Genomic DNA, 26,072 nt, shown 5'->3' on the forward strand with positions numbered 1-26,072 from the left:
TTGTGGTGAGCCAAGATCGCGCCATTGCGTCCAGCCTGGGCACCAAGAGGAAGACTCCGTCTCAAAAATAAATAAATAAATAAAATCACGATAGTAACAGAATAAAGGGGGAAAAATCACATAATCCTAAAAATGCTGGAAAAGAATTAAAATCCAACCTGTGAAAGGAAAATAAAATCTCAGGACTCCCAACTCACTACACCAAAGGGAATGTTAAGGTTGGGGACTGAGTCACACAAAAACTGCCTTCCTTTTGTTCCCAGAAAGATAGCTGTAACTTCATATGCTTGCTTTATCTTATGTGAAATGTAGAGTTACCAGGCACTGGAGGAATGCATAGTAGACTGTTCCTCTACCCCAGGGATATCCAATCTTTTGACTTTCTTGGGCCACATTGGAAGAAGAAGAAGAATTGTCTTGGGCCACACATAAAATACACTAACACTAACAATAGCTGATGAGCTAAAAACAAAAACAAAAACAAAAAATCACAAGCAAATCTCACAAATGTTTTAGGAAAGTTTGCAAAGTTGTGTTGGGTCACATTCAAAGCTGTCCTGGGCCACATGTATCCCACAGGCTGTGGGTTGGACAAGCTTGCTCTATCCCCTCCTTCCATAAGTAAAATGTGGATTCAGTGAGTGCTAACAAAAGCCTAACAAGAATGTAACCACTTCCTCATTGCCTATACTCTTACTCTCTTTTTGCCTTTTGTCTTTTCCCACCTGCTCACTCTTTCCCCCTTTAAATACTGAAGTCCTCAAAACCCTCTTTGGAAGAATCACAAGTCACAATACCAACCGTAACTTGTGTTTCTTTTTTCCTAAGTGTGTCCTCAACTTTGGCAAAATAAACTTCAAAACCAGTTGAGACGGCCTCAGTCTCTTTTTGTTTGTTTGGTTGGTTGGTTTACAAACCCTTCACTATGATTAAAACTCTCAGCTCACATGTAACAGATAGGAACGTCCTCATTCTGAGAAAGGATGACATGATTGTGCAAGGAAAACATCCAAAAGAATCCACAAATAAATTTAGCATGTTAATCATTGAAATTAACAAAGTCTCTAGATACAAATTTATTATGCAAAACTAAATTGTATTGCTACATGCCAACAGGAGGAAATAAGAAAATGCTGCTTTAAAATTCTACTTGTTACAATAACAAATAAAATAAATCAAATACCTAAGCATAAAACACTCTCAAAATCACAAGAATTTTACACAAAAAAACTAAAAAAATATTATTGAGAATAATTAAGCAAGGCCTAAACCAATAGAAGAATATATAGTGCTTAAGGGTTAAAAGACTCAACTCTGCAGCAACGTCAGCTCTCCCTGTACTGAGACTAAGGAATCAGTGTTGGTCCTGTGCAGATCTTCCCTGATTTGTTTTGTTTACATTTTTCATTTTTTGCAAAAATTAGTAAGCTCATTTTAAAAACCCATACGGAAATATAAGAGGCCAGAAATAACCTAAATAATCTTAATAAGAAAAACAGAGTTTGAGGACTTATACGATCAGACATGAGATATTGTAAAGACTGTTAAATAGAATTCATGGGAAGCCGTTGTTTTGGACTGAACTCCTCCACTAGGCCCCAGCTGATCAGACCAAATCAGAATGGAGTCACAAGTCTAGGTACCACATGATCAAACTGAACTTTGAAATGGGCCAGTTTTCCGAGAAATGGGAGATTCACCTGTCAAAAGGGGCCCAGTTTACCTGAGCCAGCATAATCAAGAAGTCCCCCTTGTTTAACCCTACAGAGAACGTAACTTTGAAAAGACAAACCCCATCTCGTTTCCTGTTTCAGCTTTCTTCTTATTGCCAATAAAGCCAGACTTCTCTGCTCAGCTCATCAGAGCATTCATTTTGTTTGGTAAAATGAGATGTTGTCCCATTCTAGATTCACTAACAAAAGCCAGTTCGATTCTTAAACTAAATCTGTTGCATTTTGTCTTTTGACAAGGCAGTGTAGTGTGGGGACAAGGATAGATAAATAGTCCAATGGAACACAATAGAACGTTTATTAACAGCCCCAAGCATAAAAAGACACTTGATTTTGGACAGCGGTAACACCATGGGACAGGGGAAAGTATGGTTCTTTAAAAAAGACAGTACCAAGTAAATTGAATATAAATAGAGAAAAAATAAAAATGGTCACTCTGTTTCACAGGATACAGAGAAATTAAGTCTTCATAGATTATAGGTCTAAATGTGAAAAATAAATTAACAAGGTTTCAAAAAATAACATATGGTCTTATGATAAGACAATATTTCTCAACCAAGATAAAATAAGCATAATGGAAAAGATTGATCAATTAGAATCATTAAAATCAAGCATTATTTACCAAAATATCTCATAAAAAAGGAATGGCTTGCTGCAGAGTAGAAGAGATTTGTGATACATATTATATGTAGGTGGCAAAAGACTAATGCTCAGAATACATTTTTTAAATCATTAAGAAAAAGATAATTTAATTTTTGAGGCCAATGTCCTTTCCTGGCTCTCTCAGGCCAGGATCTGCTTGAGAGGTCTGCGCTGTTCTCCCCAGAAAGCAGTTATCTAAGTGATAAACCTTTTCACATGCTCCTGGCCTAGGGTGTGATGGTGTCATCAATGTCAATATTTGAACCAAATTTTGTGTGGGAATCCTCCTGCTTCTACAGTGATCACAGCAGTTTATCCAACAAATATTAGGATTTTAAAAAGTAATGTACACAATTTTGTGTGTTTTGTTCTATCTAGTCCCCAAATTTTTAGAAAAGGAATTGGAGGTGCACACTCACACATTTTATGCACACACACATGTCTAGTGTGTGGATACCAATCAGAAACAGCATTTTTTTAAAGGACCCACAAGAAATTGGCAACTATAGTTGCCTCTGGGGAGTGAAAAAATTATTTTGTTACAGGGCAACTATCTTTAACATTGGCATTTTCCTTTTATTATATTCACTTATTATTTCTCAAGTTAAAAAAGAAAAACTAGTTAAAGAACAAACAAATAAATATAGTTCAGTCCAAACTTTAAAAAAGAGGAAAGAAAGGAAAAGAGGAAGAAATAATCTTTCATAATAAATAAAAGAACAACCAAAATGCGTGCAGCAGAGTCTAAAGTCCATGGTACACACTAAACTTCCACTTTTGCAGGTGCTACAAAAAGTACTCCGCTGATGCTTTAGTTACATGGACCACTCCAGATAAAAATGAAGATCCTCCTGTAACAGACAGCTAATTTTTACAACTTCTTGCCATCCTTTGGAAAATATATTTTCTAGGGTATACACTATTATTAGGACTTTTATCCTTTGGTACACTTGAGAAGTCAACTGTTGAAGAATAAAATAAGCATCATCCAGAGACGCCTTTGAGCATCACAATGCAGTGGTTCTTTCATGGAACACATTCTAAATGGAGCTTCTCTTTTTGATACTATTGTAAGTAATGGAAATACCAGCAAATCTTGCCAAGACTTTAAACATAGCGGGAGTTAGATGAATGTGGCTCACTTATTTCTGAAATAATGGGGCTACAGCATATGCTCTTCAGACCACTTCTAGCCCAAATAATCCAATATCTGAGCAATTCACCTACACTACTGTCTTTTGTATGTCACAATATGTGCAGCATTTTAAAAAGTATTGAACTTTGAATCATTTTGAGATAATAGGGCACCTGGAGTGGAAAAAGTGGATGTCATCTCCAGCCATGTCTTGGACCTCTCTCCATTTCATTAAGTATATCTTCCTGAATTTAAGGGCAGTGTGTTGGATTGATGATTGTGTCTGTGTGACTTTGACCAAACAGAAGTGACACAGTGCAGGTTTCCAGTTTGAGGCCATAAGAGATCAGCAGCTTCCACCCCCTGTTCTGAGCCACTCACTCTGGGAAAAGCCAGCTACAGGGTAAGAAGTAGGGCCGTGGAGGCTGCCATTCCTGGGCTGCCAAGGCATGAGCATTGGAGAGGCTGCATGGAGAGACAGATGCCTGACCAGACTCCAGCTGTCCTTGTCCTCCCAGCCCAACCACCCTCTTCAGTGAAGAGTGCAGAAGCAAGTGAAAGCTGTCTCCAACATTCCAACTCCAGCAGGTGACAGATGGAGAGTACTAAAGGAACCTAGTCCTGTACCGGGCACAAGGCCACAGTCAAGCATCCCAGCCCTGTCCAGCCATTAGAGTTGCCCTATAGGAAGCTCAGGAGACTAGCCAATCCCACCGTGACCTGTGTGAATGCCCAACCCAGAACATCATGAGGAAAAATAAAATGGTTATTTTATACAACTGAGTTTTGGGGGGAATGTTATGCAGCACTAGATAACTGGAGCCAAGAGCCGGTGGGAAAGGGTGGAGAAGATGCAGGGGGTGGGCAGATGATGCCCAGCACAGCCATCCCTCGCATTCCTGCTGAAGCTGAAGACCAAGCTGTTGCCTGCATGGCACCCAGTCCCTAATAAAATGACCCAAGTAAGAAAAATCAACAAAGAGGAAGCAAACCGCAGCAGCAAATACATATAGAAAGGGGGAAAAAACATGCCATTGTTTGATGTAATGTAATAATGTAGAATATTCTGGCATGCCTTGCTGTCAGTCCTACCCCAGACTCTGTCTCCCCACACCTCAGGTGCACAGGTGCACATTGAGGTAGACACAAAACCCCAAGAATCCTTACCCATCCCTCAATTCTGGAAAGAAGGTAGATTTTTTGGTTGGAGTTCAGGGTAGTGGATATGATTGTTATGAAAGGTTCTGACTTTTAGGGAGTGTGCAAAGTCCAAGGATCCATTTCATGGCTCTAGGAAACCCATTGTGGTGGTTTCTGTAAACTCTGGTCCAGGACGTTTAACAACATTTCACTAGAAAGGAGAGGAGAGCCTCTCCCGCACTCCACTCTCATTCCCTCCGGCCACTCGAAAGTGTCTACAACTTGCAGTATCTGGTCTTGATGCTGAAAAATGGAGGGAAAAGAATTAAATGAGTTAGTGGTCACCAGCCAGACCCATAGCATTCACCTTGGACAGAGCTGCCCCAGCCTGAGTCTGATGAAAAAGAGCCAGCGTGACTGCAGAACAGAAGCAGCACAGCCATAAAGGCAGGTGAGAGAAACAGCATAAAAATGCAAAAATGTAAAGTGGTTCCTAGGAGCTTGGTATAGAAGTGTGAAAGGAAAATATCTTGGGCCCCCAAAATCATACAGATAAAAGGAGAATTCAAGCTGGAAACTGCTCAATGCAAACCTGCCTCCCACTCTCTTCAAAGTCGTCCTTCTGCTCCCTGAGATAGATGTGTATTCTGATTGCCTCCTTTGGAAAGGCTTATCAGAAACTCCAAAGAATGCAACCATTTGTCTCTCACGTACCTGTGACGTGGAAGCCCCACTCCCTGCTTTGAGTTGTCCCCGCCTTTCTTGACGGAACCAATGTAGTTCTTACATATATTGATTGATGTCTCATGTCTCCCTAAAATATATAAAACCAAGTTGTCCCCCAACTACCTTGGGTACATATTGTCAGGACTTCCTGAGGCTGTGTCATGGGTATGTATCCTCAACCTTGGCAAAATAAATTTTCTAAATTAACTGAGACCTGTCTCAAATTTTCTGGGTTTATAGAAGAAAACCTAACCTGCGGAACAGAAATGAATTCCTGATAATATTTCAATCCAGCAAACACTTTAATGAGAATGAACACATATTTTTTAAAGGAGTGCTCAAAGGCCGAACAATTAACAAAACAGTATTTAAGGGGCAATAAAGAGCTAACAAAACAAACTGAAACAAAAATTAAAAATTGCAAAGAGCAAACTAAACAATCCTGAAAACTGAATCAATGACATACAGAGAGGCCTATTATGATAATAGTAAAAGAAAAGGACAGAAATTTAACTAACTAGAAGAAAATGAAAAGAACCCCAAAACACCAAAATTGATCTGATGTTAGGATAATTCAAGTCTATGAAACAAAGAACAAAACTAACAGAGAAGAAAAAATTTTCAAAGATAAAAAGCAAGAAAATTTCCTTGAGTTGAGTTAGAAGAACCAAATCTTTCTCTAACAGGAAGATTAATACTGTAACATAATGTAGCTAACTTATTGCAATTCAAGACTGACAAAACAAAAATTGCTAATCATGGAACAAATCATCTAAAGAGAAAAAAAATCAGGCTGCTCTCACAACTCATTATATTAATATTTACTTAATGCTAGATGACAATGGAGAGATATCTACAGTGTTCTGAGGAAAGGGCTATGTGACCACAGTAACATGACCCCACTAGTCATCTGCAATTGGTGATGCCAAAAAGAAAAGAAACGACCAATACATCTTTGAAAAACAAAACAAAGCTTAGAAAAATCACAAGCAAAAGAAGAAATAATTATAAAAGCCTACGCATTACAAGTAGCTAACATTTGCCCAAGGCTTCTTATATGACAGGTCCTGATTTTATTATACTTATCCTCTCAGGAGCCTTGAGAAGTAAGCACAGTGTCTATTCTCACTTAACTGAATGTGGTGGTACACAGAATAGTGTTTAATAGTAATTCAGGATTTCTCTTTAATAGAGACAGGAGAGAGTAAAGGGTCCTTGGTGAAACCCTGCCTTCAAGCCTAAAACAACCTGAAGGCTGAAAAACTGGACTGCTGGTTCTGGATGAAGCCTACCCTTCCCGAGTTTGTTGTTGTTGTTGTTGCTGTTGTTGTTGTTGTTGTTGTTGTTGTTTTTGTGAGATGGAGTCTCTCTCCCAGGTTGGAGTGCACTGGCACGATCTCGGCTCACTGAAACCTCCACCTCCCGGGTTCCAGCAATTCTCCTGTCTCAGCCTCCTGAGTTGCTGGGACTACAGGTGCGTGCCACCATGCTCAGCTAATTATTGTATTTTTAGTAGAGACAGCATTTCACCATATTGGTCAGGCTGGTCTCGAACTCCTGACCTCAAGTGATCTACCTGCCTCGGCCTCCCAAAGTGTTGGGATTACAGGCACAAGCCACCACGTCCGACCACCCAACTGATTCTTTCTGAATAATGCCCACCCACGCGCTGGAGGACGGAGTGGAGCCATGCGAAATTCGTGCCCTTTGCTGCGGGGAGGAGCCTGGGCTCTCCTGTTCCTGTGTGGTGACCTGGGATTCAATCTGTGAGGTGGGAAACCCGCTAGCAGGACTCTCTCTCATTTTGCTGAGAATTATATTTCCTTTTCCCTTTTCATCCAATAAATTCCATTTTCCTCGCCCTTCTATGTGTCTGCAAGCCTAATCTTTCCTGGTTGTGTGACAAAAGCCCAGTTTTAGCTGAACTAAGGAAAAAGTTCTGCAACATCTTGGTGATGAAAACAGCCCATTAGACATCAGTCAAAATAACCAAATAAGAAACAGAGTAAGATGGGAGGACTGCTTGAGGCCAGGAGTTAGAAACCAGCCTGGGCAACATAATGAGATCCCACAACTACTAAAAATAAAAGTAATAAATAATTTTAAAAAGAAACAAAGAAGCTGTAGTTTAAAATAATAAACACACATCTAGAACCCTTTAACTATATCCATTTTATATTTTATAAAAACAAGTCATAAACTCTTGGTTAAAAGTTCTTTAAGACTTAGAGAAACTAAGCGGAAATGAATCCAACTGGATATGTTTCACTGTCCAAAAGTCAGCCTGGAATTCAGAGTTAGGGCTTATTATCCAAAGATAGTGCCTGGATAGAAAAATTCAAAAATCTCAAGTTATAATACCTGATCGGACTGTTTTTATTTCTCCTTTTAAATTATATCCCCAGATCTCAAAAATCTAGGATTGCTAGTCAAACGTGTCTGTTATTTACACATACCTTGTATAAGGCAATTCATTTCTACTATGGGCACTCTCAGGTTGAAAGGTGGTACTTCTCAGAACCCTGTGAAATTCTTGAATAGACTGGCCATTTCTCTAGGACCACTGTCAATAGAACAATAATGCTTCTAAAAGACTGCCCTACAGCATTCAGATAAAAGTACTTTAAACCATCAAAACTCGTCTGGAATACCAAGTTCTGTAACCTGAATTTCTGAATGACACTAATAGTTTTTTTGTCTATGTTGCAAACACTTGTCATGATAAAATCTTAATAACTATTTAAATATCTATGCTGAACATTCAGAATGCCAAAACAGCCACAAATTTTGAATGAGAAATTACAGTTCAAATTATTATCTTATTAATGTACTCCAGAGACTGTGCTTTTTTATCTTATCAGAAGAGTAAGCTAAATTGTTATGTATGACGTTTTTCATGGCAAAGATCCATGTAATTATTTTGAGAAACTTGTGTGAATTGACACTTATATTTCACATGATGCAAGGATAATATATCTTCACATAGGTATGTGTTAATCAAATTATGTAAACTGGAATATTTTCTAGTTAACTTAGTTTAATACCTTATTTTCTCCTAAATTATGTTTCAATGGGTAGTGTCTCTTAATATTTTAAGTTGGTCTTTCTTTATTCCTCCTACTTCCAGTCTCCCTAAAACACACAGACACACACACGCACACGCGCACACACACACACACAATTAATGCATTTTTCAAGTTCTCTGAAAGAGCATTTCTTAAAGCATTTCTGAAATATAAATAATGAGCTCTAATTTATGTTCTGAGGAAACTGAATTATTTTGTATTGATGCTGTCAAACTTTTATAAAATAGTGATATCTGCATAGAGTTTCAAGGCTAAAAGAAACCTAATCAATCAACTCATCAAGCCTTCTTATTTCATACATAAGAAAACCAGGCACCAGCAGCATGGGATTGCCAGAATTAAAAGGACAGTTCCATTCAAGAGGCTGGTAGACTGCCCAGGTGAGAATCTCTCTTCTAGCACCTTGCATAGTACCAGAGAAGGCAATTTCATTTAGCGACAGCTGCAGCTTAGATCTTTTCATGATTCTTAATTCAATATAAGGTTGGTAATTAGGGAGAACTTAGGTCCTACAGGTCTGGCAGATGTAGGAAGGATGATGTACAGTGTTTAAAAATACTAAGAGGGCAGGCTATGCTCCCTGACCTCCTGTCCTTCATGCCCACATAGCTAAATGCCTTCCCTGTCCATCAGTTTCACGGTAACTTCTTGAGAGCCTGATCTCCGCTTCATCTTCTAACCTTCTAACCAGCTACTTCTTTCTATACAGCAATCTGACCTCCACTCGACTTCTCAATCAAATTGGCTCTCCTGTAAGGTCACTGTCCTAGCCCATTCAGGCTGCTACAGCAAAATACCATAGACTGGGTGGCTTAGAAACAGCAGAAATGTGTTACTCACCATTCTGGAGGCTGGGAAGTATAAGATCAAGGTACCGTAGATTTGTTGTCTAGCGAGGGCCTGCTTTCTGGTTCACAGATTATACCTTCTTGCTGTGCCCTCACATGGTAGAAGGGGCCAATGACCTTTCTGGGGTCTCTTCAATAGACAGGGCACCAAACCCATTCATGAGGGCTCCACCCTCACGACCCAATCACCTCCCATAGACCCTACTTTTTTTTTTTTTTTTTTTTTTTGAGATGGAGTCTCACTCTGTCACCCAGGCTGCAGTGCAGTGGCATGATCTTGGGTCACTGCAACCTCCGCCTTCTGGGTTCAAGCGATTCTCCTGCCTCAGCCTCCCAAGTAGCTGGGACTACAGGCATGCACCACCATGCCCAGCTAATTTTTGTATTTTTAGTAGAGATGGGATTTCACCATGTTGGCCAGGATGATCTCGATCTCTTGACCCCGTGATCTGCCCACCTCAGCTTCCCAAAGTGCTGGGATTACAGGCGTAAGCCACCGCGCCCACCAGACCCCACTTTCTAATAACATAACCTAAGGGGTTAGCATTTCAACATATAAACTTTGCGGGGAGACAAACATTGAGACTATAGCAGTCACCAAAGACCTCTTTTGGGTAAATAGATATTTGTTAGCCTATTTCTTATTTAACCTCCAGGAAGCATTGGGCCATGCTGACAGCTCTTTCTAGAAGTACTCTCATGAAATACTTCTCATGAAGTATTCTCAGGGTTCTCTCCTTACTCTGTGGCCCTTTATCAGCCTTCTTTGCGTAGACTTCTTCCTCTGTGTGCCACAAATGATAAAGTTAGCTAAAGCCTGCCCAGTCCCTTTTCTTTTCTCACACATGGTCCTCTCCCTGGGAGGTGTTTCATCTAGTCCAATACCTTCATTGCCATCTCCAAATACATGGCTCCATTCCAGGGTTCCCTCTGATGCCCATCACCTGGAGGCAATCACAAATGGAACAAAGCCAACAGGGTGCCTCACCAGATCATTAAATATAATCAGCCTCTGCCTAAATGTTCAGTCTCTCACCACAAGCTCCCTCCTGCCTTAGATGATATTTCAAAAGTGGTATTTCCTCTGCTAAATACATTGAATTTATTTTTTGGGTCTCCACTTAATATCGTGTCTTTCCCTTGGCCCCCGTCACCTCTCCATCATGACACTGGTCACAGGTTTCATAAAGGACTTATTTCATTTTTTCTTCAACCAAATTGTGGGCAAATAGCACTAAGAATTCACTACCCTGACTTACACAGCTTAATTTTTTTATTGTACTTCGTAGCACTTAACAACCCTCTGATATGTTACTTATTTGTACCTTCAATTGACTTTATCATCTCGCCAGAGCATAAGATCAATGAACCCATGAACAGGCTTTTCTGTTCTGTTTCTGCTATATCGATCCCTAATGCCTGGTGGATAGCAGATACATAATTTATAATTTTAGACAAAAGAATTAACAGAACAGTTAATTAATAATATCTCAAAAATAAAGTTATCATACATGCCGGGCGCGGGGCTCGTGCCTATAATCCCAGCACTTTGGGAGGCTGAGGCAGGTGGATCACCTGAGGTCAGGAATTTGAGACCAGCCTGGCCAACATGGTGAAACCCCCATCTCTACTAAAAATACAAAAATTGGCGGGACGTGGTGTCAGGCACCTGTAATCCCAGCTACCCCAGAGGCTGAGGCAGGAGAATTGCTTGTACCCAGGGGGTGGAGGTTGCAGTGAGCCGAGGTTGTGCCATTGCACTCCAGCCTGGGCAACAAGAGTGAGACTTGGTCTCAAAACAAACAAACAAACAACAACAAACATTATCACACATTAGTTGGCTACTTATCATTTTCCCAAGATTATTTCATGAGATGGATTGAAATAATTACTGAATTGCAGGAAATGTTAGAGCACTATATTTGCAACCCATGTATATTTTCTTTGGATTTATTAAAATTGGCAGTGTGACTATATACCTTTCTATATATTTCATATAACCTCTATTTTCTGATATAGAACTGTTCTTCCAGAGTCTGACCACTGTTCCTACTTAGCAGGGATCCTCCTGGAATGGTGTGTATCCTAGCTCAGATATAAGTCAATGACAAACATCAGTGCCATCAACACAAATGTGTGTGCATTTATTTTCTGTTTTTCATAGCAGTGTATGTAATATTAGACCATTAAGATATAAATAATATGAACCAAGAGTTTGAGCTCGTCAATAAAGGGCTGTCCTTGCATTTCTATTTACTTTGATGCTAGCGTGGTATTAAAATACATATTTGCCATAAAAGCAATGAGTGGGATCTGTATTAAGCACATCCTGATTTTTCCATGGCAAGTTACTATCTACTGAGTCAAAGTCTAACAATTGTCTGATAATAGCTTCACACAATTTTATCCTCTTATTGGGAGATTTCTCAAAAGTGTATTCAATTATTCAAGAGGAAATCAATGATCCAGAAATCCACCATTTCTTCCAGAAAAATACAGAAGTGGGAACCCCAGGCAGACCTGGAAATTGTTGAGAAGAAAGACAGAAAAGAGTTGTGAAGCCGGCTGTGGTCGTTCATGCCTATAATCCCAGCACTTTGGGAGGCCGAGGTGGGCAGATCATGAGGTCAGGAGATCGAGACCATCCCGGCTAACACGGTGAAACCCCGTCTCTACTAAAAATACAAAAAATTAGCCGGGCATGATGGTGGGCGCCTGTAGTCCCAACTACTTGGGAGGCTGAGGCGGGAGAATGGCATGAACCCAGGAGGCGAAACTTGCAGTGAGCCGAGATCACGCCGCTGTCCTCCAGCCTGGGCAACAGAGTGAGACTCCATCTCAAGAAAAAATAATAATAAAAAAATAATAATAAGAGTTGTGAGACAACACATAGGTTGTTTCGCTGTTTCTGGCTTTGTTTTTTGTGAGCAGTCGTTGGGTAGCAGTGGATTAAGTGCTTGTATCAACACAATCCCTATACTTTCAGAGATGTTACTGGTGTCTCCTAGATCGGGACTGTAATGTCATAGTTATTATTCATTAGTTGATATGATAAATTACTCGCCAACATTCCACCCATGGAATAAATGCATATAAAGTGTTTGTGGCCAGCACGGTGAAACAAAGTCAGGTAATAGAAAATTTCAGCTGTTCGTTGAGGACAAGGTGAGATAAAAAGATGCTGAGGAGCAACGTCCTAAATGGATGTGACCCAAGTAAAGTGTCATCATGGCAACAAGAGCAGGAGAGTTAATTGGTGACACTGGAGGAGGCAAGTGAGATATTATTTCAACTGACTCTTCGAGGAGTAGGAGTTTACCAAGCAATTAAAGAGAGAGTGAGTGACATTCAGGCAGAGGAACTCCATGAAAATCACCTCTTCTTTCTCCATAATTGGTTGAGGGTCATGGACATATGGGGAAGAAGCAATGGTGAGACTGAAGATGGTGTCAGATAATAAGATGGCCAGGATTGTGAAGCACCTGGCATACGTAGCTAAAGATTTACAATGTTATCAATTACAAAATGCATTCTTTTAAATTTTTACTTAGTCGTTAACATATATGACTTTTAATTATGAATTTATCGGCCTGGTGCGGTGGCTCATGCCTGTAATCCCAGCACTTTGGGAGGCCGAGGCAGGCGGATCATGAGGTCAGGAGTTCGAGACCAGCCTGGCCAGTATTGTGAAACCCCATCTCTACTAAAAATACAAAAATTCGCCAGAAAAAAGATTTATCTTAGAAACTTGAATTATAAACCCATCAGGTTTTAGCTCTTTTTAAATTTCATCAATGTAATGATGATTGTGATGTATTGGATAAACCAGAGTGAGAAGAAGATGGTGATAAAGAGATCAGTTAAGAGCCTACTGTAATAACATAAGCAAGAAATAATAACAGTTTGAGCTCAAGCACCGCATCACTGCCGAGTTTTAGAAGAAGCAATGAAGAGGATCTGGTAAATAACTGCTGGGATCTGGTGGGGGCTCAAGGGAGAAGGTGGGGATGACACTGGGATTTCTAATATGGGAGAGAGAGAGAAATTCTGCTAAACGATGTTAAGAATCAGAGAGCAAAAAAAGTGAGGAAGCAGAGAGCGTACTATAGCTCTGGCCATACTAACTGTGAAGACCTGCAGAACACCCAGGCCTGTGTACTCAGGCTGAAGAGAGGCTGCTCCCACAGATATAACCTTGAGTTTTAGGACATGGCAAAGCAGAGATTCCCCCAGACACACTGTGTATAGCAGAAGTAGGAGAACACCGGTGTAGGTTATTCAGAAAATGCTCTAATACTTCAATTCAACGGCTAATTCTCAGCCTTTTTCTCAACAGTCATCTCAGGTGCACCTGACAGAGTTGTCGATCACTCTCTCTTGGGAACAGTTGTCCCCTGGGCTCCTAGGCCATTGTCTGGATTCCGTCCTGTGCCCAGAGTGCTGCTCCATCTTCTCTGGATCCACCTTCTATTCCCAGTCTCTAAATGTTGAGATGTTTTAGGAATCTGTCCTTGGCCTTATTCTTTTTCCTATTTATACTTACTACTTAGTGTAAGTTTCATCTGGTCCCATGTTTTTAAACACTGTACATTCATGCATTCATTTAGCAGATATTTGAGTGTCTATTTTGTACCTAACCCTTATTAGTCTCACATGGCTATGAATAAAACAGACTCTGTTCTCATGAAATTTACCATCTTATTAGAGGGAAATAGAAAATAAAAATATAAAATGTGTAGGTATGCAAAGAAAAATAAAGGACATTAAGGAGCTGGAGGACAGACCACAACCCTTGCAACAATAAACAGAATTTCTCTTTGAACTTCTCCTGCCCTCCTTTCACCTGCCTGAGGCAGGACTCTGTGGGTCATGAAATCCTCATTCCAGAGAGGGTCCTGCCCCATACCCTGGAGGAAGGAAGGCTGCACAGAGAGGCCAAGTAAAATCTGAACTCACAGGGCTCACTGGGTTTAGATCATACCCTTTTGTCCAATCACATTTTGACATAGTTGTCCATGCTTCAGTCATGCCTGTGTAAGGAAGGCTCCACAAAACCCCAAAAGGGCAGAGTTGAGGGAGCTTATGCAGAGCTGAACCCTTGGAGGTTCCTGGAGGGTGGAGCTGGGGAGAGCATGGAAGCTCTGTGCCCCTTTCCCCTATACCTCATCCTATGCATCTCTTCGTCTGTATCCTTTGTAATAACTTGCATAGTAAATGGGTATATGGAAGTGGTTCCCTAAGCTCTGTGAGCTGCTTCAGCAAATTAATCAAACCCAAAGAGGGGATGGTGGGAACCCCAACCTGAAGTCTGTTGGTCAGATCTGGAGGCCTGGAATCACAACTGTTGTCTGAAGGGGGACAGTCTTGGGGACTGAGCCCTCAATCTGTGGAATCTGCCACTGTCAGAACAGAATTGGACAACACCCAGCTACTTGGTGGGGAACCCCTGCCCACATTAGTCACAGAAGTATTCTGTGTTGATTTTTTGTTGTGTTGGTGTGAGGGCAGAGGAAAAGCATGGTTTGAGGGGTTTCCAAAAACAAATGTATACTAATCTATCCATTCCTTCAGCAGATATTGATTGGGTAGCTATTTTATACCTAACACTCTTGTAAGTCTCTCACGGCTGTGATTAAAACAGACTTTGTTCTCATAGAATTTGCCCTCTATTAGAGGGAAATAGAAAATAAAAATATATAGTTTATAGGTACCCAAACAAAAATAAAGGAGGGTAAGGGGATGGAGGACAGAAAAGCACTTCTCAAAATGTCCCATGTGAGCAAGGACATGACACGGAGCTGTCTCGGGGTAGGATGCTTCAGCGGGAGGAAACAGTAAGAGGAGGGCTGCAGGTTCCTGTCCAAAGCCAGCGAGCTGGAGGCAGGGATGGGGGAGATGGCACCAGAGAGGTGTCCATGCGCAGGGTAGCAGGAAGCCAGCGAGCAGCAAGCAAGGAGGGGGAAGATGGCATCAGAGAGGAATCCAGGCCCAGGTCAGAAGGAAGGTCCTTACGGATCACGGGTCAGGTTTGAACATCATTCTGAGAAAAAAGAAACGCTTCCATAGTCGGCAGAAGAGTGGCATAACCAGGCTTACGTTTCTAAATGTCACTCCCACAGGTCGTAAGAAGCAACCCAAATCTTGGCTGTATACACTTGGGAGTGTATTTTGAAGATCAAGCCAGCATGTTTTGTGAATGAACTCGAAGTGGGGTGGAGGAGAAAAGAAGAGTCAATGACAGCTGCAAGGTTTGGATGCCAGGAGGTGAGATGAGGAGCAACAGCCGTAGAGGAGGAAGGTGATGGGAGGAAGAGGGTGGGAGGAGTGGTGCAGAAAAACAACTTTTAGTTTGAGTCACCCTTTGAATTTCTGGGTGGAGATGGTGAATAGCAAGTAGGAGTATGAGTTGACAGGAGAGATCAGAAAAGGAGGAATACGTGTGGAAGTCATGAGTGTCTGCTGCTACAAGATACTTCCAGTGCATCCTAAATCTAACCTCTTCTTACTCCTCCCACTGCTACCAGCCTGCACTGAGCAGCCCTTCTGTCTTACGTGGCTTTCTGTAATAGATTTGTACCAGGTCTCTTTGCTTCTAAATTTGCCGCTCTACATTCTATTTACATAAAACAGCCAGAATCATATATTGCTCTCTGATTCACAGTCCTGACTTAGCTTCCTATCATCCCTCAAATTCATATGGAACAACAAAATACCCTAAATAGCCAAACCAACCTTGAGAAAGAAGAACAAAGCTGGAGATCTCACACTTCCTGATTTCAGAATATATTACAAAGCTACAGTAATTAAAACATTATAGTACTGGCATAAAGACATACATATAGACCAATGGAACAGAACTAAAAGCCTAGAAATAAACCAATGTATATACAATCAGCTAAACTTGAAGGAGGGGGCCAAGAACACACAATGGGGAAAGGACAGTCTCTTCAATGCATGGCATTGGGAAAACTGAATATCCACATGCAGAAGAATGAAATTAGACCATTATCTCATACCACACACAAAATTCTATTCAAACTGAATTAAAGACTTAAATGTAAGATCTAAAACTATAAGACTTCTACAGGAAAACACAGTGGAAAAGCTTCTTGACATTGTTCTGAACAATTAGTTCTTGTGTATTCTTCACTGAGGCCTTAATGAGCTCTGGCCCAGACTACTCTCCACATTCATTTCCAATTCTCTGCTACTCATTTGTTCAGTTCCAATTTAGTGAACTCCTATCTTTTAATTGAAAACATCAATAAAAATCTAATCTCAGGATGAGAATGTGGAGAAATTGGAACACTTATACATTGTTGATGAAGATATAAAATTGTGTAGCCACTGGGAAAAACAACTTCATTATTTCCCAAAAGTTAAACATAGAATTACCATATGATTTTGGTATATATTGAGGAGCAATTCCACTCCTCAATATATACCCGAAAGAACTGAAAATGGGAACTTGAGTAAGTACATGTACCCACATGTTCACAGCACATTATTTACAATAGCCAAAAGGTGAAACAATGCAAATGTCCATCAATAAATGAATGGATAAACAAATATGGCATATCCATACAATGGAATATTATTTAGCCATAAAAAAGGACTGACAAACTGATAAGTGCTACAGTGTGGATGAACCTCCAAAACATTGTGCTAAATTAGAGGAGCCAAACACAAAAAATGTATATTACATGATTCCATTTAATGACATATCCAGAATAGATAAATCCATAGAGACAGAAAGCAGATTGGTGGTTGCCCATGGCTGGGGTACTGAAGAAAATCTGTGTAATGAGCAAGAGGCTTTATTTGGAATGATGAAAATTATTTGGAATTAGACAGAGGTGGTGGTGACATAATACTGTGAATTTAATAAATGACAGTGAAATTTTTCCTTTAAAATGATTATTTTGACTGGGTGCGGTGGCTCACGCCCATATTCCCAGCACCTTGGGAGGCCAAGGCTGGCAGACCACAAGGTCAGGAGTTCAAGACCAGCCTGGCCAATATGGTGAAACCCCGTCTCTGCTAAAAATAAAAAAATTAGCTGGGCGTGGTGGCGTGGCTGTAGTCCCAGCCACTCAGGAAGCTGAGTCAGGAGAATCACTTGAACCTGGGCGGCGGACGTTGCAGTAAACCGAGATCCATCACTGGACTCCAACCTAGGCAACAGAGCAAGACTCCATCTCAAAAAAAAAAAAAAACAAAAAACCAAACTTTTACATTATGTGAATATTACCTCAATAAATTATAATTAATGTAATCTTGAGGCATCATCATTTGCTGTTCCTTCCACCTGGGCCACTCTTAGTCTGCCAGCCAAATGGCCTGTGGTCTCACTTTATTGAGCTTTCAGCCTAGGTATCATCTGTTTAGAGGATTTCTCTGACTTCTAAATATAGCATCCCTTTTCACTCTCTTTCTCTTTACCTTACTTTATTTTTCCTAATCATAATTCAATATTATATGTATGCATATGTAAATGTATGTGTGTATGTGTATGTATATGCTTTATCATAGATTTATATCTTTATTCTGCTACTATTTACTATGTGGCTATGTGGCCTCGGGTAAGTCACTTGAACTTCTTTAATCTTCAGTTAATGCAAATGGAGATGTTAAAATCATCCATGTAGTTTTGTTATCAGAATTTAGTGAAATAAGGCATATAAAATGATTGACAGAGTGTCTGGAACTATAGTAGGTGCTCAATAAATTAGGTTATTAGCTTCAGCTTTTAAAGAGTAGGCCTATGAGCAGGGGCAGTGAAAGGGAGAGAGAAGGTGCCTGAGCGAGTTAATAGTCATGTTATTTACTGAAACTAAGAGCAGAATGATTCTGTGGACTCTTAATGGAGAATATTCTACAAACTTTCTTTGCTCTATCCCATTGATCCTTTTTAATTCAGCATATTTCCTATTTTTTTTTGAATAAATTGATTTGTTAAAGAAACTGAGTCAAGTAGCGGGACATATCACACTTTCCTCAGGTGCACATCAGTTCAGGTTTTTAAAATCAATGATAAACAGAGTCCTTTATTATATTATAAATCAAAGAACAACCCAGCTTTTCTGAATCTGACAGTGACAAATTAAACATATACTTTACTGCCAAAGCTAAATCAGTCGTTTCTCAGATAATGCTAAAAAGTAAACTTAGTCAGATCCAATGGCTTTTACTGTAGTTTTAGGCTGTTGCACTAGTTAACTAACGTGTATTCAATAGCAGTAGCAAAACAAATAATTTAATACATCATTATCAGTGATTTAATAATATCAAAAATTATTATCTGGGAATCACAAGCCTATTTTCAAAAGGAACAATATATCTGAAGGGAATGTGAACTGTGTGACACTAACAGCTTCTCTTCTTTGATCTCTATATTTCTCTCTCTCCCTCCTTCCCTCCCTCCTTTCCTTCCTCTTGTTCTTTTCTCCCTTTCCTCCTCTTCCTCCACCTCCTCCTTTTTCTCTTCCTTCTCTCTCACATCATCTTCTTTTCTCCCTTAACTAGCTTTCTTTTTCTCCTGTTGAGTTAGGGGAAAATGAAAGTGGTTGGGATTGTCTCATTGCCCTGGTTTATTTAAACACATAGATGTCTTGTTAGAGAAAGCTTTGACTTTCCCAAAGGTTCATTTCCTTAGGCTTACTCTGGGCTTTCTGCAGGTGGATTCCAATTCACTGACTTCACACATATGTGCACACACATGAACACATATCAGCATAGGAACATTAAGATTCAGTTGCACTAATTTGAGAGGAAACATTTCTTCTTAAGACAAATCTATTGACACGCTAAGGAGTAGTGTCACTTGTCATAAAGCATGCTTTTTGTTTCCCTCACAGTCCAGTTGATCACTTATATGCTCTAGGAAGAAGCAGTAGGAACTATAAACATAGGTTTATAGATATATTTATCTTTTAGCTATCTTTATCCTCAGAGAGATGATTCCCAAAGTCTGGACCAAAGTATGGACCAAAACTATGGTGGGGCTATAGAGTACCTAACAGCTGTCCTCACAACCAAGTATGCACCAGCCATTATTGATACATGAAATAATGCTGTCTACCACATATATATAAGATTGAAGTATATCAGATTGCTAATATTCCATTCCTGTCCTATATAGATAGTAGTTTCATATGGTTTATCCTAACTCTAATGACACTCTTATACATATGCATTTATATAAATATATTATTTTTCAAATATATGAAAAAGCTATTGTGATTACATAAATGTATGTAATACCTCATTGAATTTATTGTTGCTTTTTAAAATCTTTATTGCTAGAGCAATTGAGTTAAAAGGGGACTAATCGAAGAGGGGTGATGGGGCAGGATGTTTTATCTTCCTATTGGTGCTGTAACAAATTATCACAAACTCAGTGGCTTAAAATGAAATAAATTTATCATATTTCTTATTGGTCAAGGTGTCAGCAGGGCTTTTGGAGATTCTAGGGCAGAAATGATTTTCACGCCTTTTCCTACTTCTAGGGGCCTCCTGTATTCCTGGGCTTGGGCCTCTTCCATATTCAAAGCCTCTCAAGTTCAATTCTTACTTTTGTTTCATTTTGCTTTATCTACATGGTAAAACCTTGGTCTCTACAACCCTTTATTTTAACCCAGATATTCCTTTCTATTGATTCCAGGTCTTTAGATGAACTTTTTCAGCCAATTGCCAACTAGAAAATTTTTGAATCTACCTATGATCTGGAAACCCTTCTCCCCGCTTCAAGTTGTCTTGCCTTTCTGAGCAGAATCAATGTGCATCTCACTTGTATTGACTGATGTCTTATGTCTCGCTAAAATATATAAACAAAACTGTAGCCCAATTACCTTGGGTGCATGTTCTCATGATCTCCTAGAGCTGTGTCACAGGCTATTGGTCCCTTATATTTGGCTCAGAAGAATTCTCTTCAAATATTTTTTCAGAGTTTGACCCTTTTCATCTACAGTCTTAAAAGGCAAGCATTAGTGGCTGGGCAGAGCTGAGAAGATGACCCAGAAAGGCTCCCAATGCACCAGGAGTTAGAGACTCTGGATGGCTTTAGATGAGCCACCCAAGCACTGGGTCATAGCACACTTTCCCCGGGTACACATCAGCTCAGGTGTAAATATAGCAATGCAGATAGTGAGAGTGGTATGAAGCTGCCAATTTGCAAATGAGACTCTGAAGGCAGACATGGGGACATCTTGGCATCTGTGCCTTTGAGGTAAATGAAAAGCTGAATGTCTGAAATCCCCTTACATTTGGGAACACCGGCACTAGGAGGGGGCAGGAGGCTGAACCATTGAAGACTGCATTGTCACTGTGGTCCTGTGTAGGCTTCTCACAATTTCTAGGTTGTGGTCTTGGAAATAGCTGAGGTGACAAGGTCATAAGGACATAAAAGTGATTTGTGTCATCAGATTTGAGGCTGAGCTTCCACTGGAATATCTGTTAAATAGGAACAAAAATGCATGCATGCACAATTGTGATGAGTAATAAATGAGAAGACTGAGGTGAGGCAGGGTCTCATACTAGCAACTTGCAGGACAAATGCAGCCTGCACAGTGGATTTGGCTTGGAAGGTGAGATAAACATTCATTTTCAAGAAACACTATGGTCCCCAGGAGGCAGTACCCCACCTAGGACCCTCAGTTTTGTTTGTTGGATATGTCTAAACATCTGATATAAGAACCTTGATGAATTGACAGGCTCATTCAGCAAGTCATGGCCATGGTGTGAAGGGAGGTAATGAGAGAGTGTAAAATGAAGAAATAACACGGAAGACTTTTTTTTTTTTTACTTTGTCACCCAGGCTGGAGTGCAATGGTTCGATCCCAGCTCACTTCAACCTCTGCCTCCCAGGTTCAAGTGATTCTACCGCCTCAGCCATCTAAGTAGCTGGGATTACAGGCACCCATCATCATGCCCAGCTAATTTTTGTATTTTTAGTAGAGACAGGGTTTCACCACATTGGCCAGGCTGGTCTCGAACTCCTGACCTCATGTGATCCATCCACCTCAGCCTCTCAAAGTGCTGGGATTAAAGGCATGAGCCACCATGCCCTGCCCAAGGAAGACTATTTCTTGCTAAAAATGATGTTCAATTTTTGTATCCAATCCGAATACATCTGGACAAATGTATATAGTTGTTACATGCTTTATATTTTGTCCGTATTAGCCTATTATTAGTAAAGATGATCGGTTTAACTCTCAATTTAGGAACTTCTGCCTTTCTGAATCAGCAGTTTCTCCCCCTTAAACCTAAATCTAAAAATATTGGTCACTGCATGTGAGTGAACTAATACACAGGAAAAGTTGAGACAGGCGAGCACCCAGATTTTTCTTTAAATAAAACCATCACGCTTTGAGTTAGCCATGAGTTGATAACTGTTGAAGCTGGGTGATGTGTACACGGCAGCTCATTACATTCTGCTTTCGCGTCTGTGATTTCCATGATAAAATAATATGTGTCCTTTATTCTGCAAGATGGTGCACCTGGCACAATGAAGACCACGCACACCTACAGCTGAGACTTCAACATCAGACCGGCTTTTCTGGAAGCAAAGTCTATCTGTGAACTGGAACCTAAACCACATTTCAGAACTGTCACTGCTGGTGACTTTGAGAACTCATATGAACACGAAGTCATTGCCTCCAAAATAACTCTCTTCCATCTTTCGTGGTAATATTTGTCCTTCTGCGAACTGTTCATTTCAGAGACTCTTATCTCTTCTACATTGAGGAAGTCATAAATGATGCTTGTCCCTTCCATTGTTGATAAGACAGTTGACGAGAATGTGTGCAGGTACCTGGTTGTTGGATGCTCATTAAGAGATAACTACTTGACTCCAATCTATACTATAAGGCCACAGTAACCAAAACAGCATGGTACTGGTAGAAAAACAGACACATAGACAAAAAGAACAGAATAGAGAACTCAGAAATAAGCGTGCACACCTACAACCATCTGATCTTCAACAAACCTGACAAAAACAAGCAATGGGGAAAGGATTCCCTATTTAATAAATGATACTGGGAGAACTGGCAGCCATAAGCAGAAAATTGAAACTGGATCCCTTCCTTATACCTTATACAACACTTAACTCAAGATGGATTAAAGACTTAAATGTAAAACCCGAAACTATAAGAACTCTAAAAGAAAATCTAGACAATACCATTCAGGACATAGGCACAGGCAAAGATTTTGTGGCAAAACACCAGAAGAAATTGCAACAAAAGCAAAAATTGACCAATGGGATCTAACTAAACCAAAGAGCTTCTGCACAGCAAAAGAAACGACCATCAGAGTGAACAGACAACTTACAGAATGGAAGAACATTTTTGCAATCTATCCATCTGACAAAGGCCTAATATCCAGAGCCTACAAGGAACCTAAACAAATTCACAAGAAAGAAACAAACAACCTCATTAAAAAGTGGGCAAAGGACATGAACAGACACTTCTCAAAATAAGACATTCATGCAGCCAACAAACGTAAGAAAAAAAGCTCAACATCACTGATCATTAGAGAAATGCAAATCAAAACCACAATGAGATACCATCTCACGCCAGTAAGAACGGCAATTATTAAAAAATTCAAGAAACAACAGATGCTGGCAAGGTTGCAGAAAAAAAGGAACACATCTGCACTGTTGGTGGGAATGTAAATTAGTTCAACACTCGTGGAAGACAGTGTGGCAATTACTCAAAGATCTAGAAGCAGAAATACCATTTGATACAACAATCCCATTATTGAGTTTATACCCAAAGGAATATAAATCATTCTATTGTAAAGATACATGCATGTGTATGTTCATTGCAGCACTATTCACAATAGCAAAGCCATGGAATCAATCCAAATGCCCACCAACAGTAGACTGGATAAAGAAAATGTGGTACATATACACCATGGAATGCTATGCAGCCAGAAAAAGGAACAAGATTGTGTCCTTTGCAGGGACACGGGTGGTGCTGGAAGGCATTATCCTCAGCAAACTAATGCAGGAACAGAAAACCAAACAGCACATGTTCTCGCTTATAAGTGAGAGCTGAACTATGAGAACACATGGACACAGGGAGGGGAACAACACACAGTGGGGCCTGTCAGAGTGTTGGGGAGAGGGACAGCATTAGGAAGAACAGCTAATGCATGCTGGGCTTAATACATGGGCAATAGGTTGATCTGTGCAGCAAATTACCATGGCATACATTTACCTATGAACAAAACTTTACATCCTGCACATGTACCCCAGACTTGAAATAAAAGTTGATAAAACAAACAAACAAAAAAGAAACCTGCACATGTACCCCTGAATCTAAAATAAAAGTTGAAAAAAAGAAAAAAGAAAATCCCATTCCAACTATAAGGCTGAAAGTCAACTGCACACATGAGAATAAAACTCAGCAAAATTCTCTGTCAGACTATTCTGTTTCCTCAATAATTTGTTCTTTTGGCCAATTGATTAAAATATTGTAACATCCTTGAAAACAATATTTTATTATAAACTTATTGGCAATTTTATAAAGAGAGGTGACTAACAGTTCTAGAGCTCGTATCATAACATAGGCACTTGCGCCTGGCCAGCCTCCAAGTCACAACCATTTTGTGGCACTGGTGTTATTCTACTTGAGGTTGTTTTTCTGTCAATTTTCAAGACATTCTGTTGCCTGCCAGCTTCTAATCATATTGACAATATATGACAGCTGCTTGGAAGCCTATTTCTGATTAAAATGTCCTTTAAAATTCACTGGATTTGGCAACAACTTTAAACCATTGGTTATCTCATGTCCTGGACCGTAGCTAGAGAAGCAGATGGTGTGGGACCCAGATGGAAGTGGATTTATTTTTCCAAGAAATACCCTTGAACTCAATGACTTTGAGTCAGTCTTTATTTCAAACTTTATTTTTACACGGTTCATCTTTCTTATTAAAAAAAATGGATTTCGGAATGTGTAGATACAAGGATATTCCAGACAGAAATGACAAAGCTTTCAATGCAATATAAATTATTGATTCAAAAGTGGAAGTCATGTTCTTTCCAGTGGTTTTCTCATAGTCCAAAATCCTGGCTTTTAAAGTTAGACTTACTGGTGTTCACTTTTGGATTTTGAATCGCACTAGCTTTGTGACCTGAAGCAAATCACTTAAGATCTCTGAGCATCAGTTTTCTTTTAGATAATTCATATCTTTCTTGCTATTATATTATTATGCTATTATTGTATATTCCTTTCTATCCTGAGAGTTAAATAGTCATCCTATGTATGGGCCTGGTTAATGTTAATAAGGCTAGTTTTCTTCTTTCTTTCCCTGCAGGAATTGGCTTTCATGCTTTATTGATGTCCTTTGATTTGTCAGTATCATTCAAACTTTTCTCTACAAGTCCTCCCACTTGCAAGATATCTCCTAGTAGGTTCATACCCACTCTCTTATTTTCCTTGTAACAAGTTTTTTGATTGAATGTGGATAATAATTTCTGCAGTTTTTAAAGTTGCATTGAATTTTCAGGGAGAATACGCCAAAACCTATGAATAATTCAACATTATCAGAAAAGGTCACCTTTCTGCCCCTCTGCCACAATTTTCTACAAGTTTTTCTTTTTCTTTCTTTTCTTTTTTTTTTTTTTTTTTGTTGAGACAGAGTTTCACTCTTATTGCCCAGGCTGGAGTGCAATGGTCCAATCTCGGCTGACCGCAACCTCCGCCTCCCAGGTTCAAGTGATTCTCCTGCCTCAGCCTCCAGAGTAGCTGGGATTCCGGCCATGCGCCACCACGCCCAGCTAATTTTTGTATTTTTAGTAGACATGGGGTTTCTCTATGTTGGTCAGGCTGGTCTCACACTCCCGATCTCAAGTGACTTACCTGCCTCAGCCTCCCAAAGTGCTGGGATTACAGGCATGAGCCACCGTGCCCAGCCACAAGTTTTTCTTAATGCATTTCTTTGTCTTTCTCAAATGTGTGCTTTAACTGTGCAGCTTCTTTCTCTGTCAACCTTTGATGGTCTTGCACATGAGGAATAAGTTTGGTTGAGTTGAATCCATGAGGAATCTCTGGAAATGGAGACTGGGAGACATTTCCTTGGCTTCTCTAGTTCTAATCCCTTCCTAACTAGCTAGCACTAGCTTCTCAACTGTTCAAGAATACAATAATACTGCCGTCCTCAGTCTGTCCTCACTCCAGCTCTTCTAGCCTATGCCTTTCAGCTATGTTTTCATATCTGCATTTGAAACTCTTCCAAACTAAGTCTTTTGAAGTTCAGAATCTGACACAGCATTTTAGTGCACATGGAACACACTGGAATCTGAAAGACCCAGCATTGCAAGCATTTATTGCATTGACCTCTGCAGTGTGCAAGAGGGAGAATTTAGCTCATTGTCAAAGCCTGCACGTTAATCTCCTGCAGCTCGTGTAGCAAAGCACCACAAATTGGATGACTTCCACAACAAAAATGGATTCTCTTACAATTTTGGAGGCCAGAGGTCTGAAGGCAAGGTGTCCAAAGTGTTGGTTCCTTGCAAGCCTATGAGGGAGAAACTGCTCCAGGCCTCTTTCCCAGCTTCTGGTGTTTTGCTGGCCACCTTTGGTGTTCCTCGGCTTGCAAACTTCTGTCTTCATCTGCACATCTCCTGTGTGGATGTCTATTTCTGAGTCCAAGTTCCCTTTTTATAAAGATACTGGTCATACTGGATTAAGGCCCACCCATAGGACCTCAGCTTGACTTGATCATCTGAAAAGACCATTTCTCAATAAGGTCACATTCACAGGCG

Source organism: Gorilla gorilla, chromosome 13 (assembly GCF_029281585.2).
Source record: "Gorilla gorilla gorilla isolate KB3781 chromosome 13, NHGRI_mGorGor1-v2.1_pri, whole genome shotgun sequence".
NCBI lineage: Eukaryota > Metazoa > Chordata > Mammalia > Primates > Hominidae > Gorilla > Gorilla gorilla.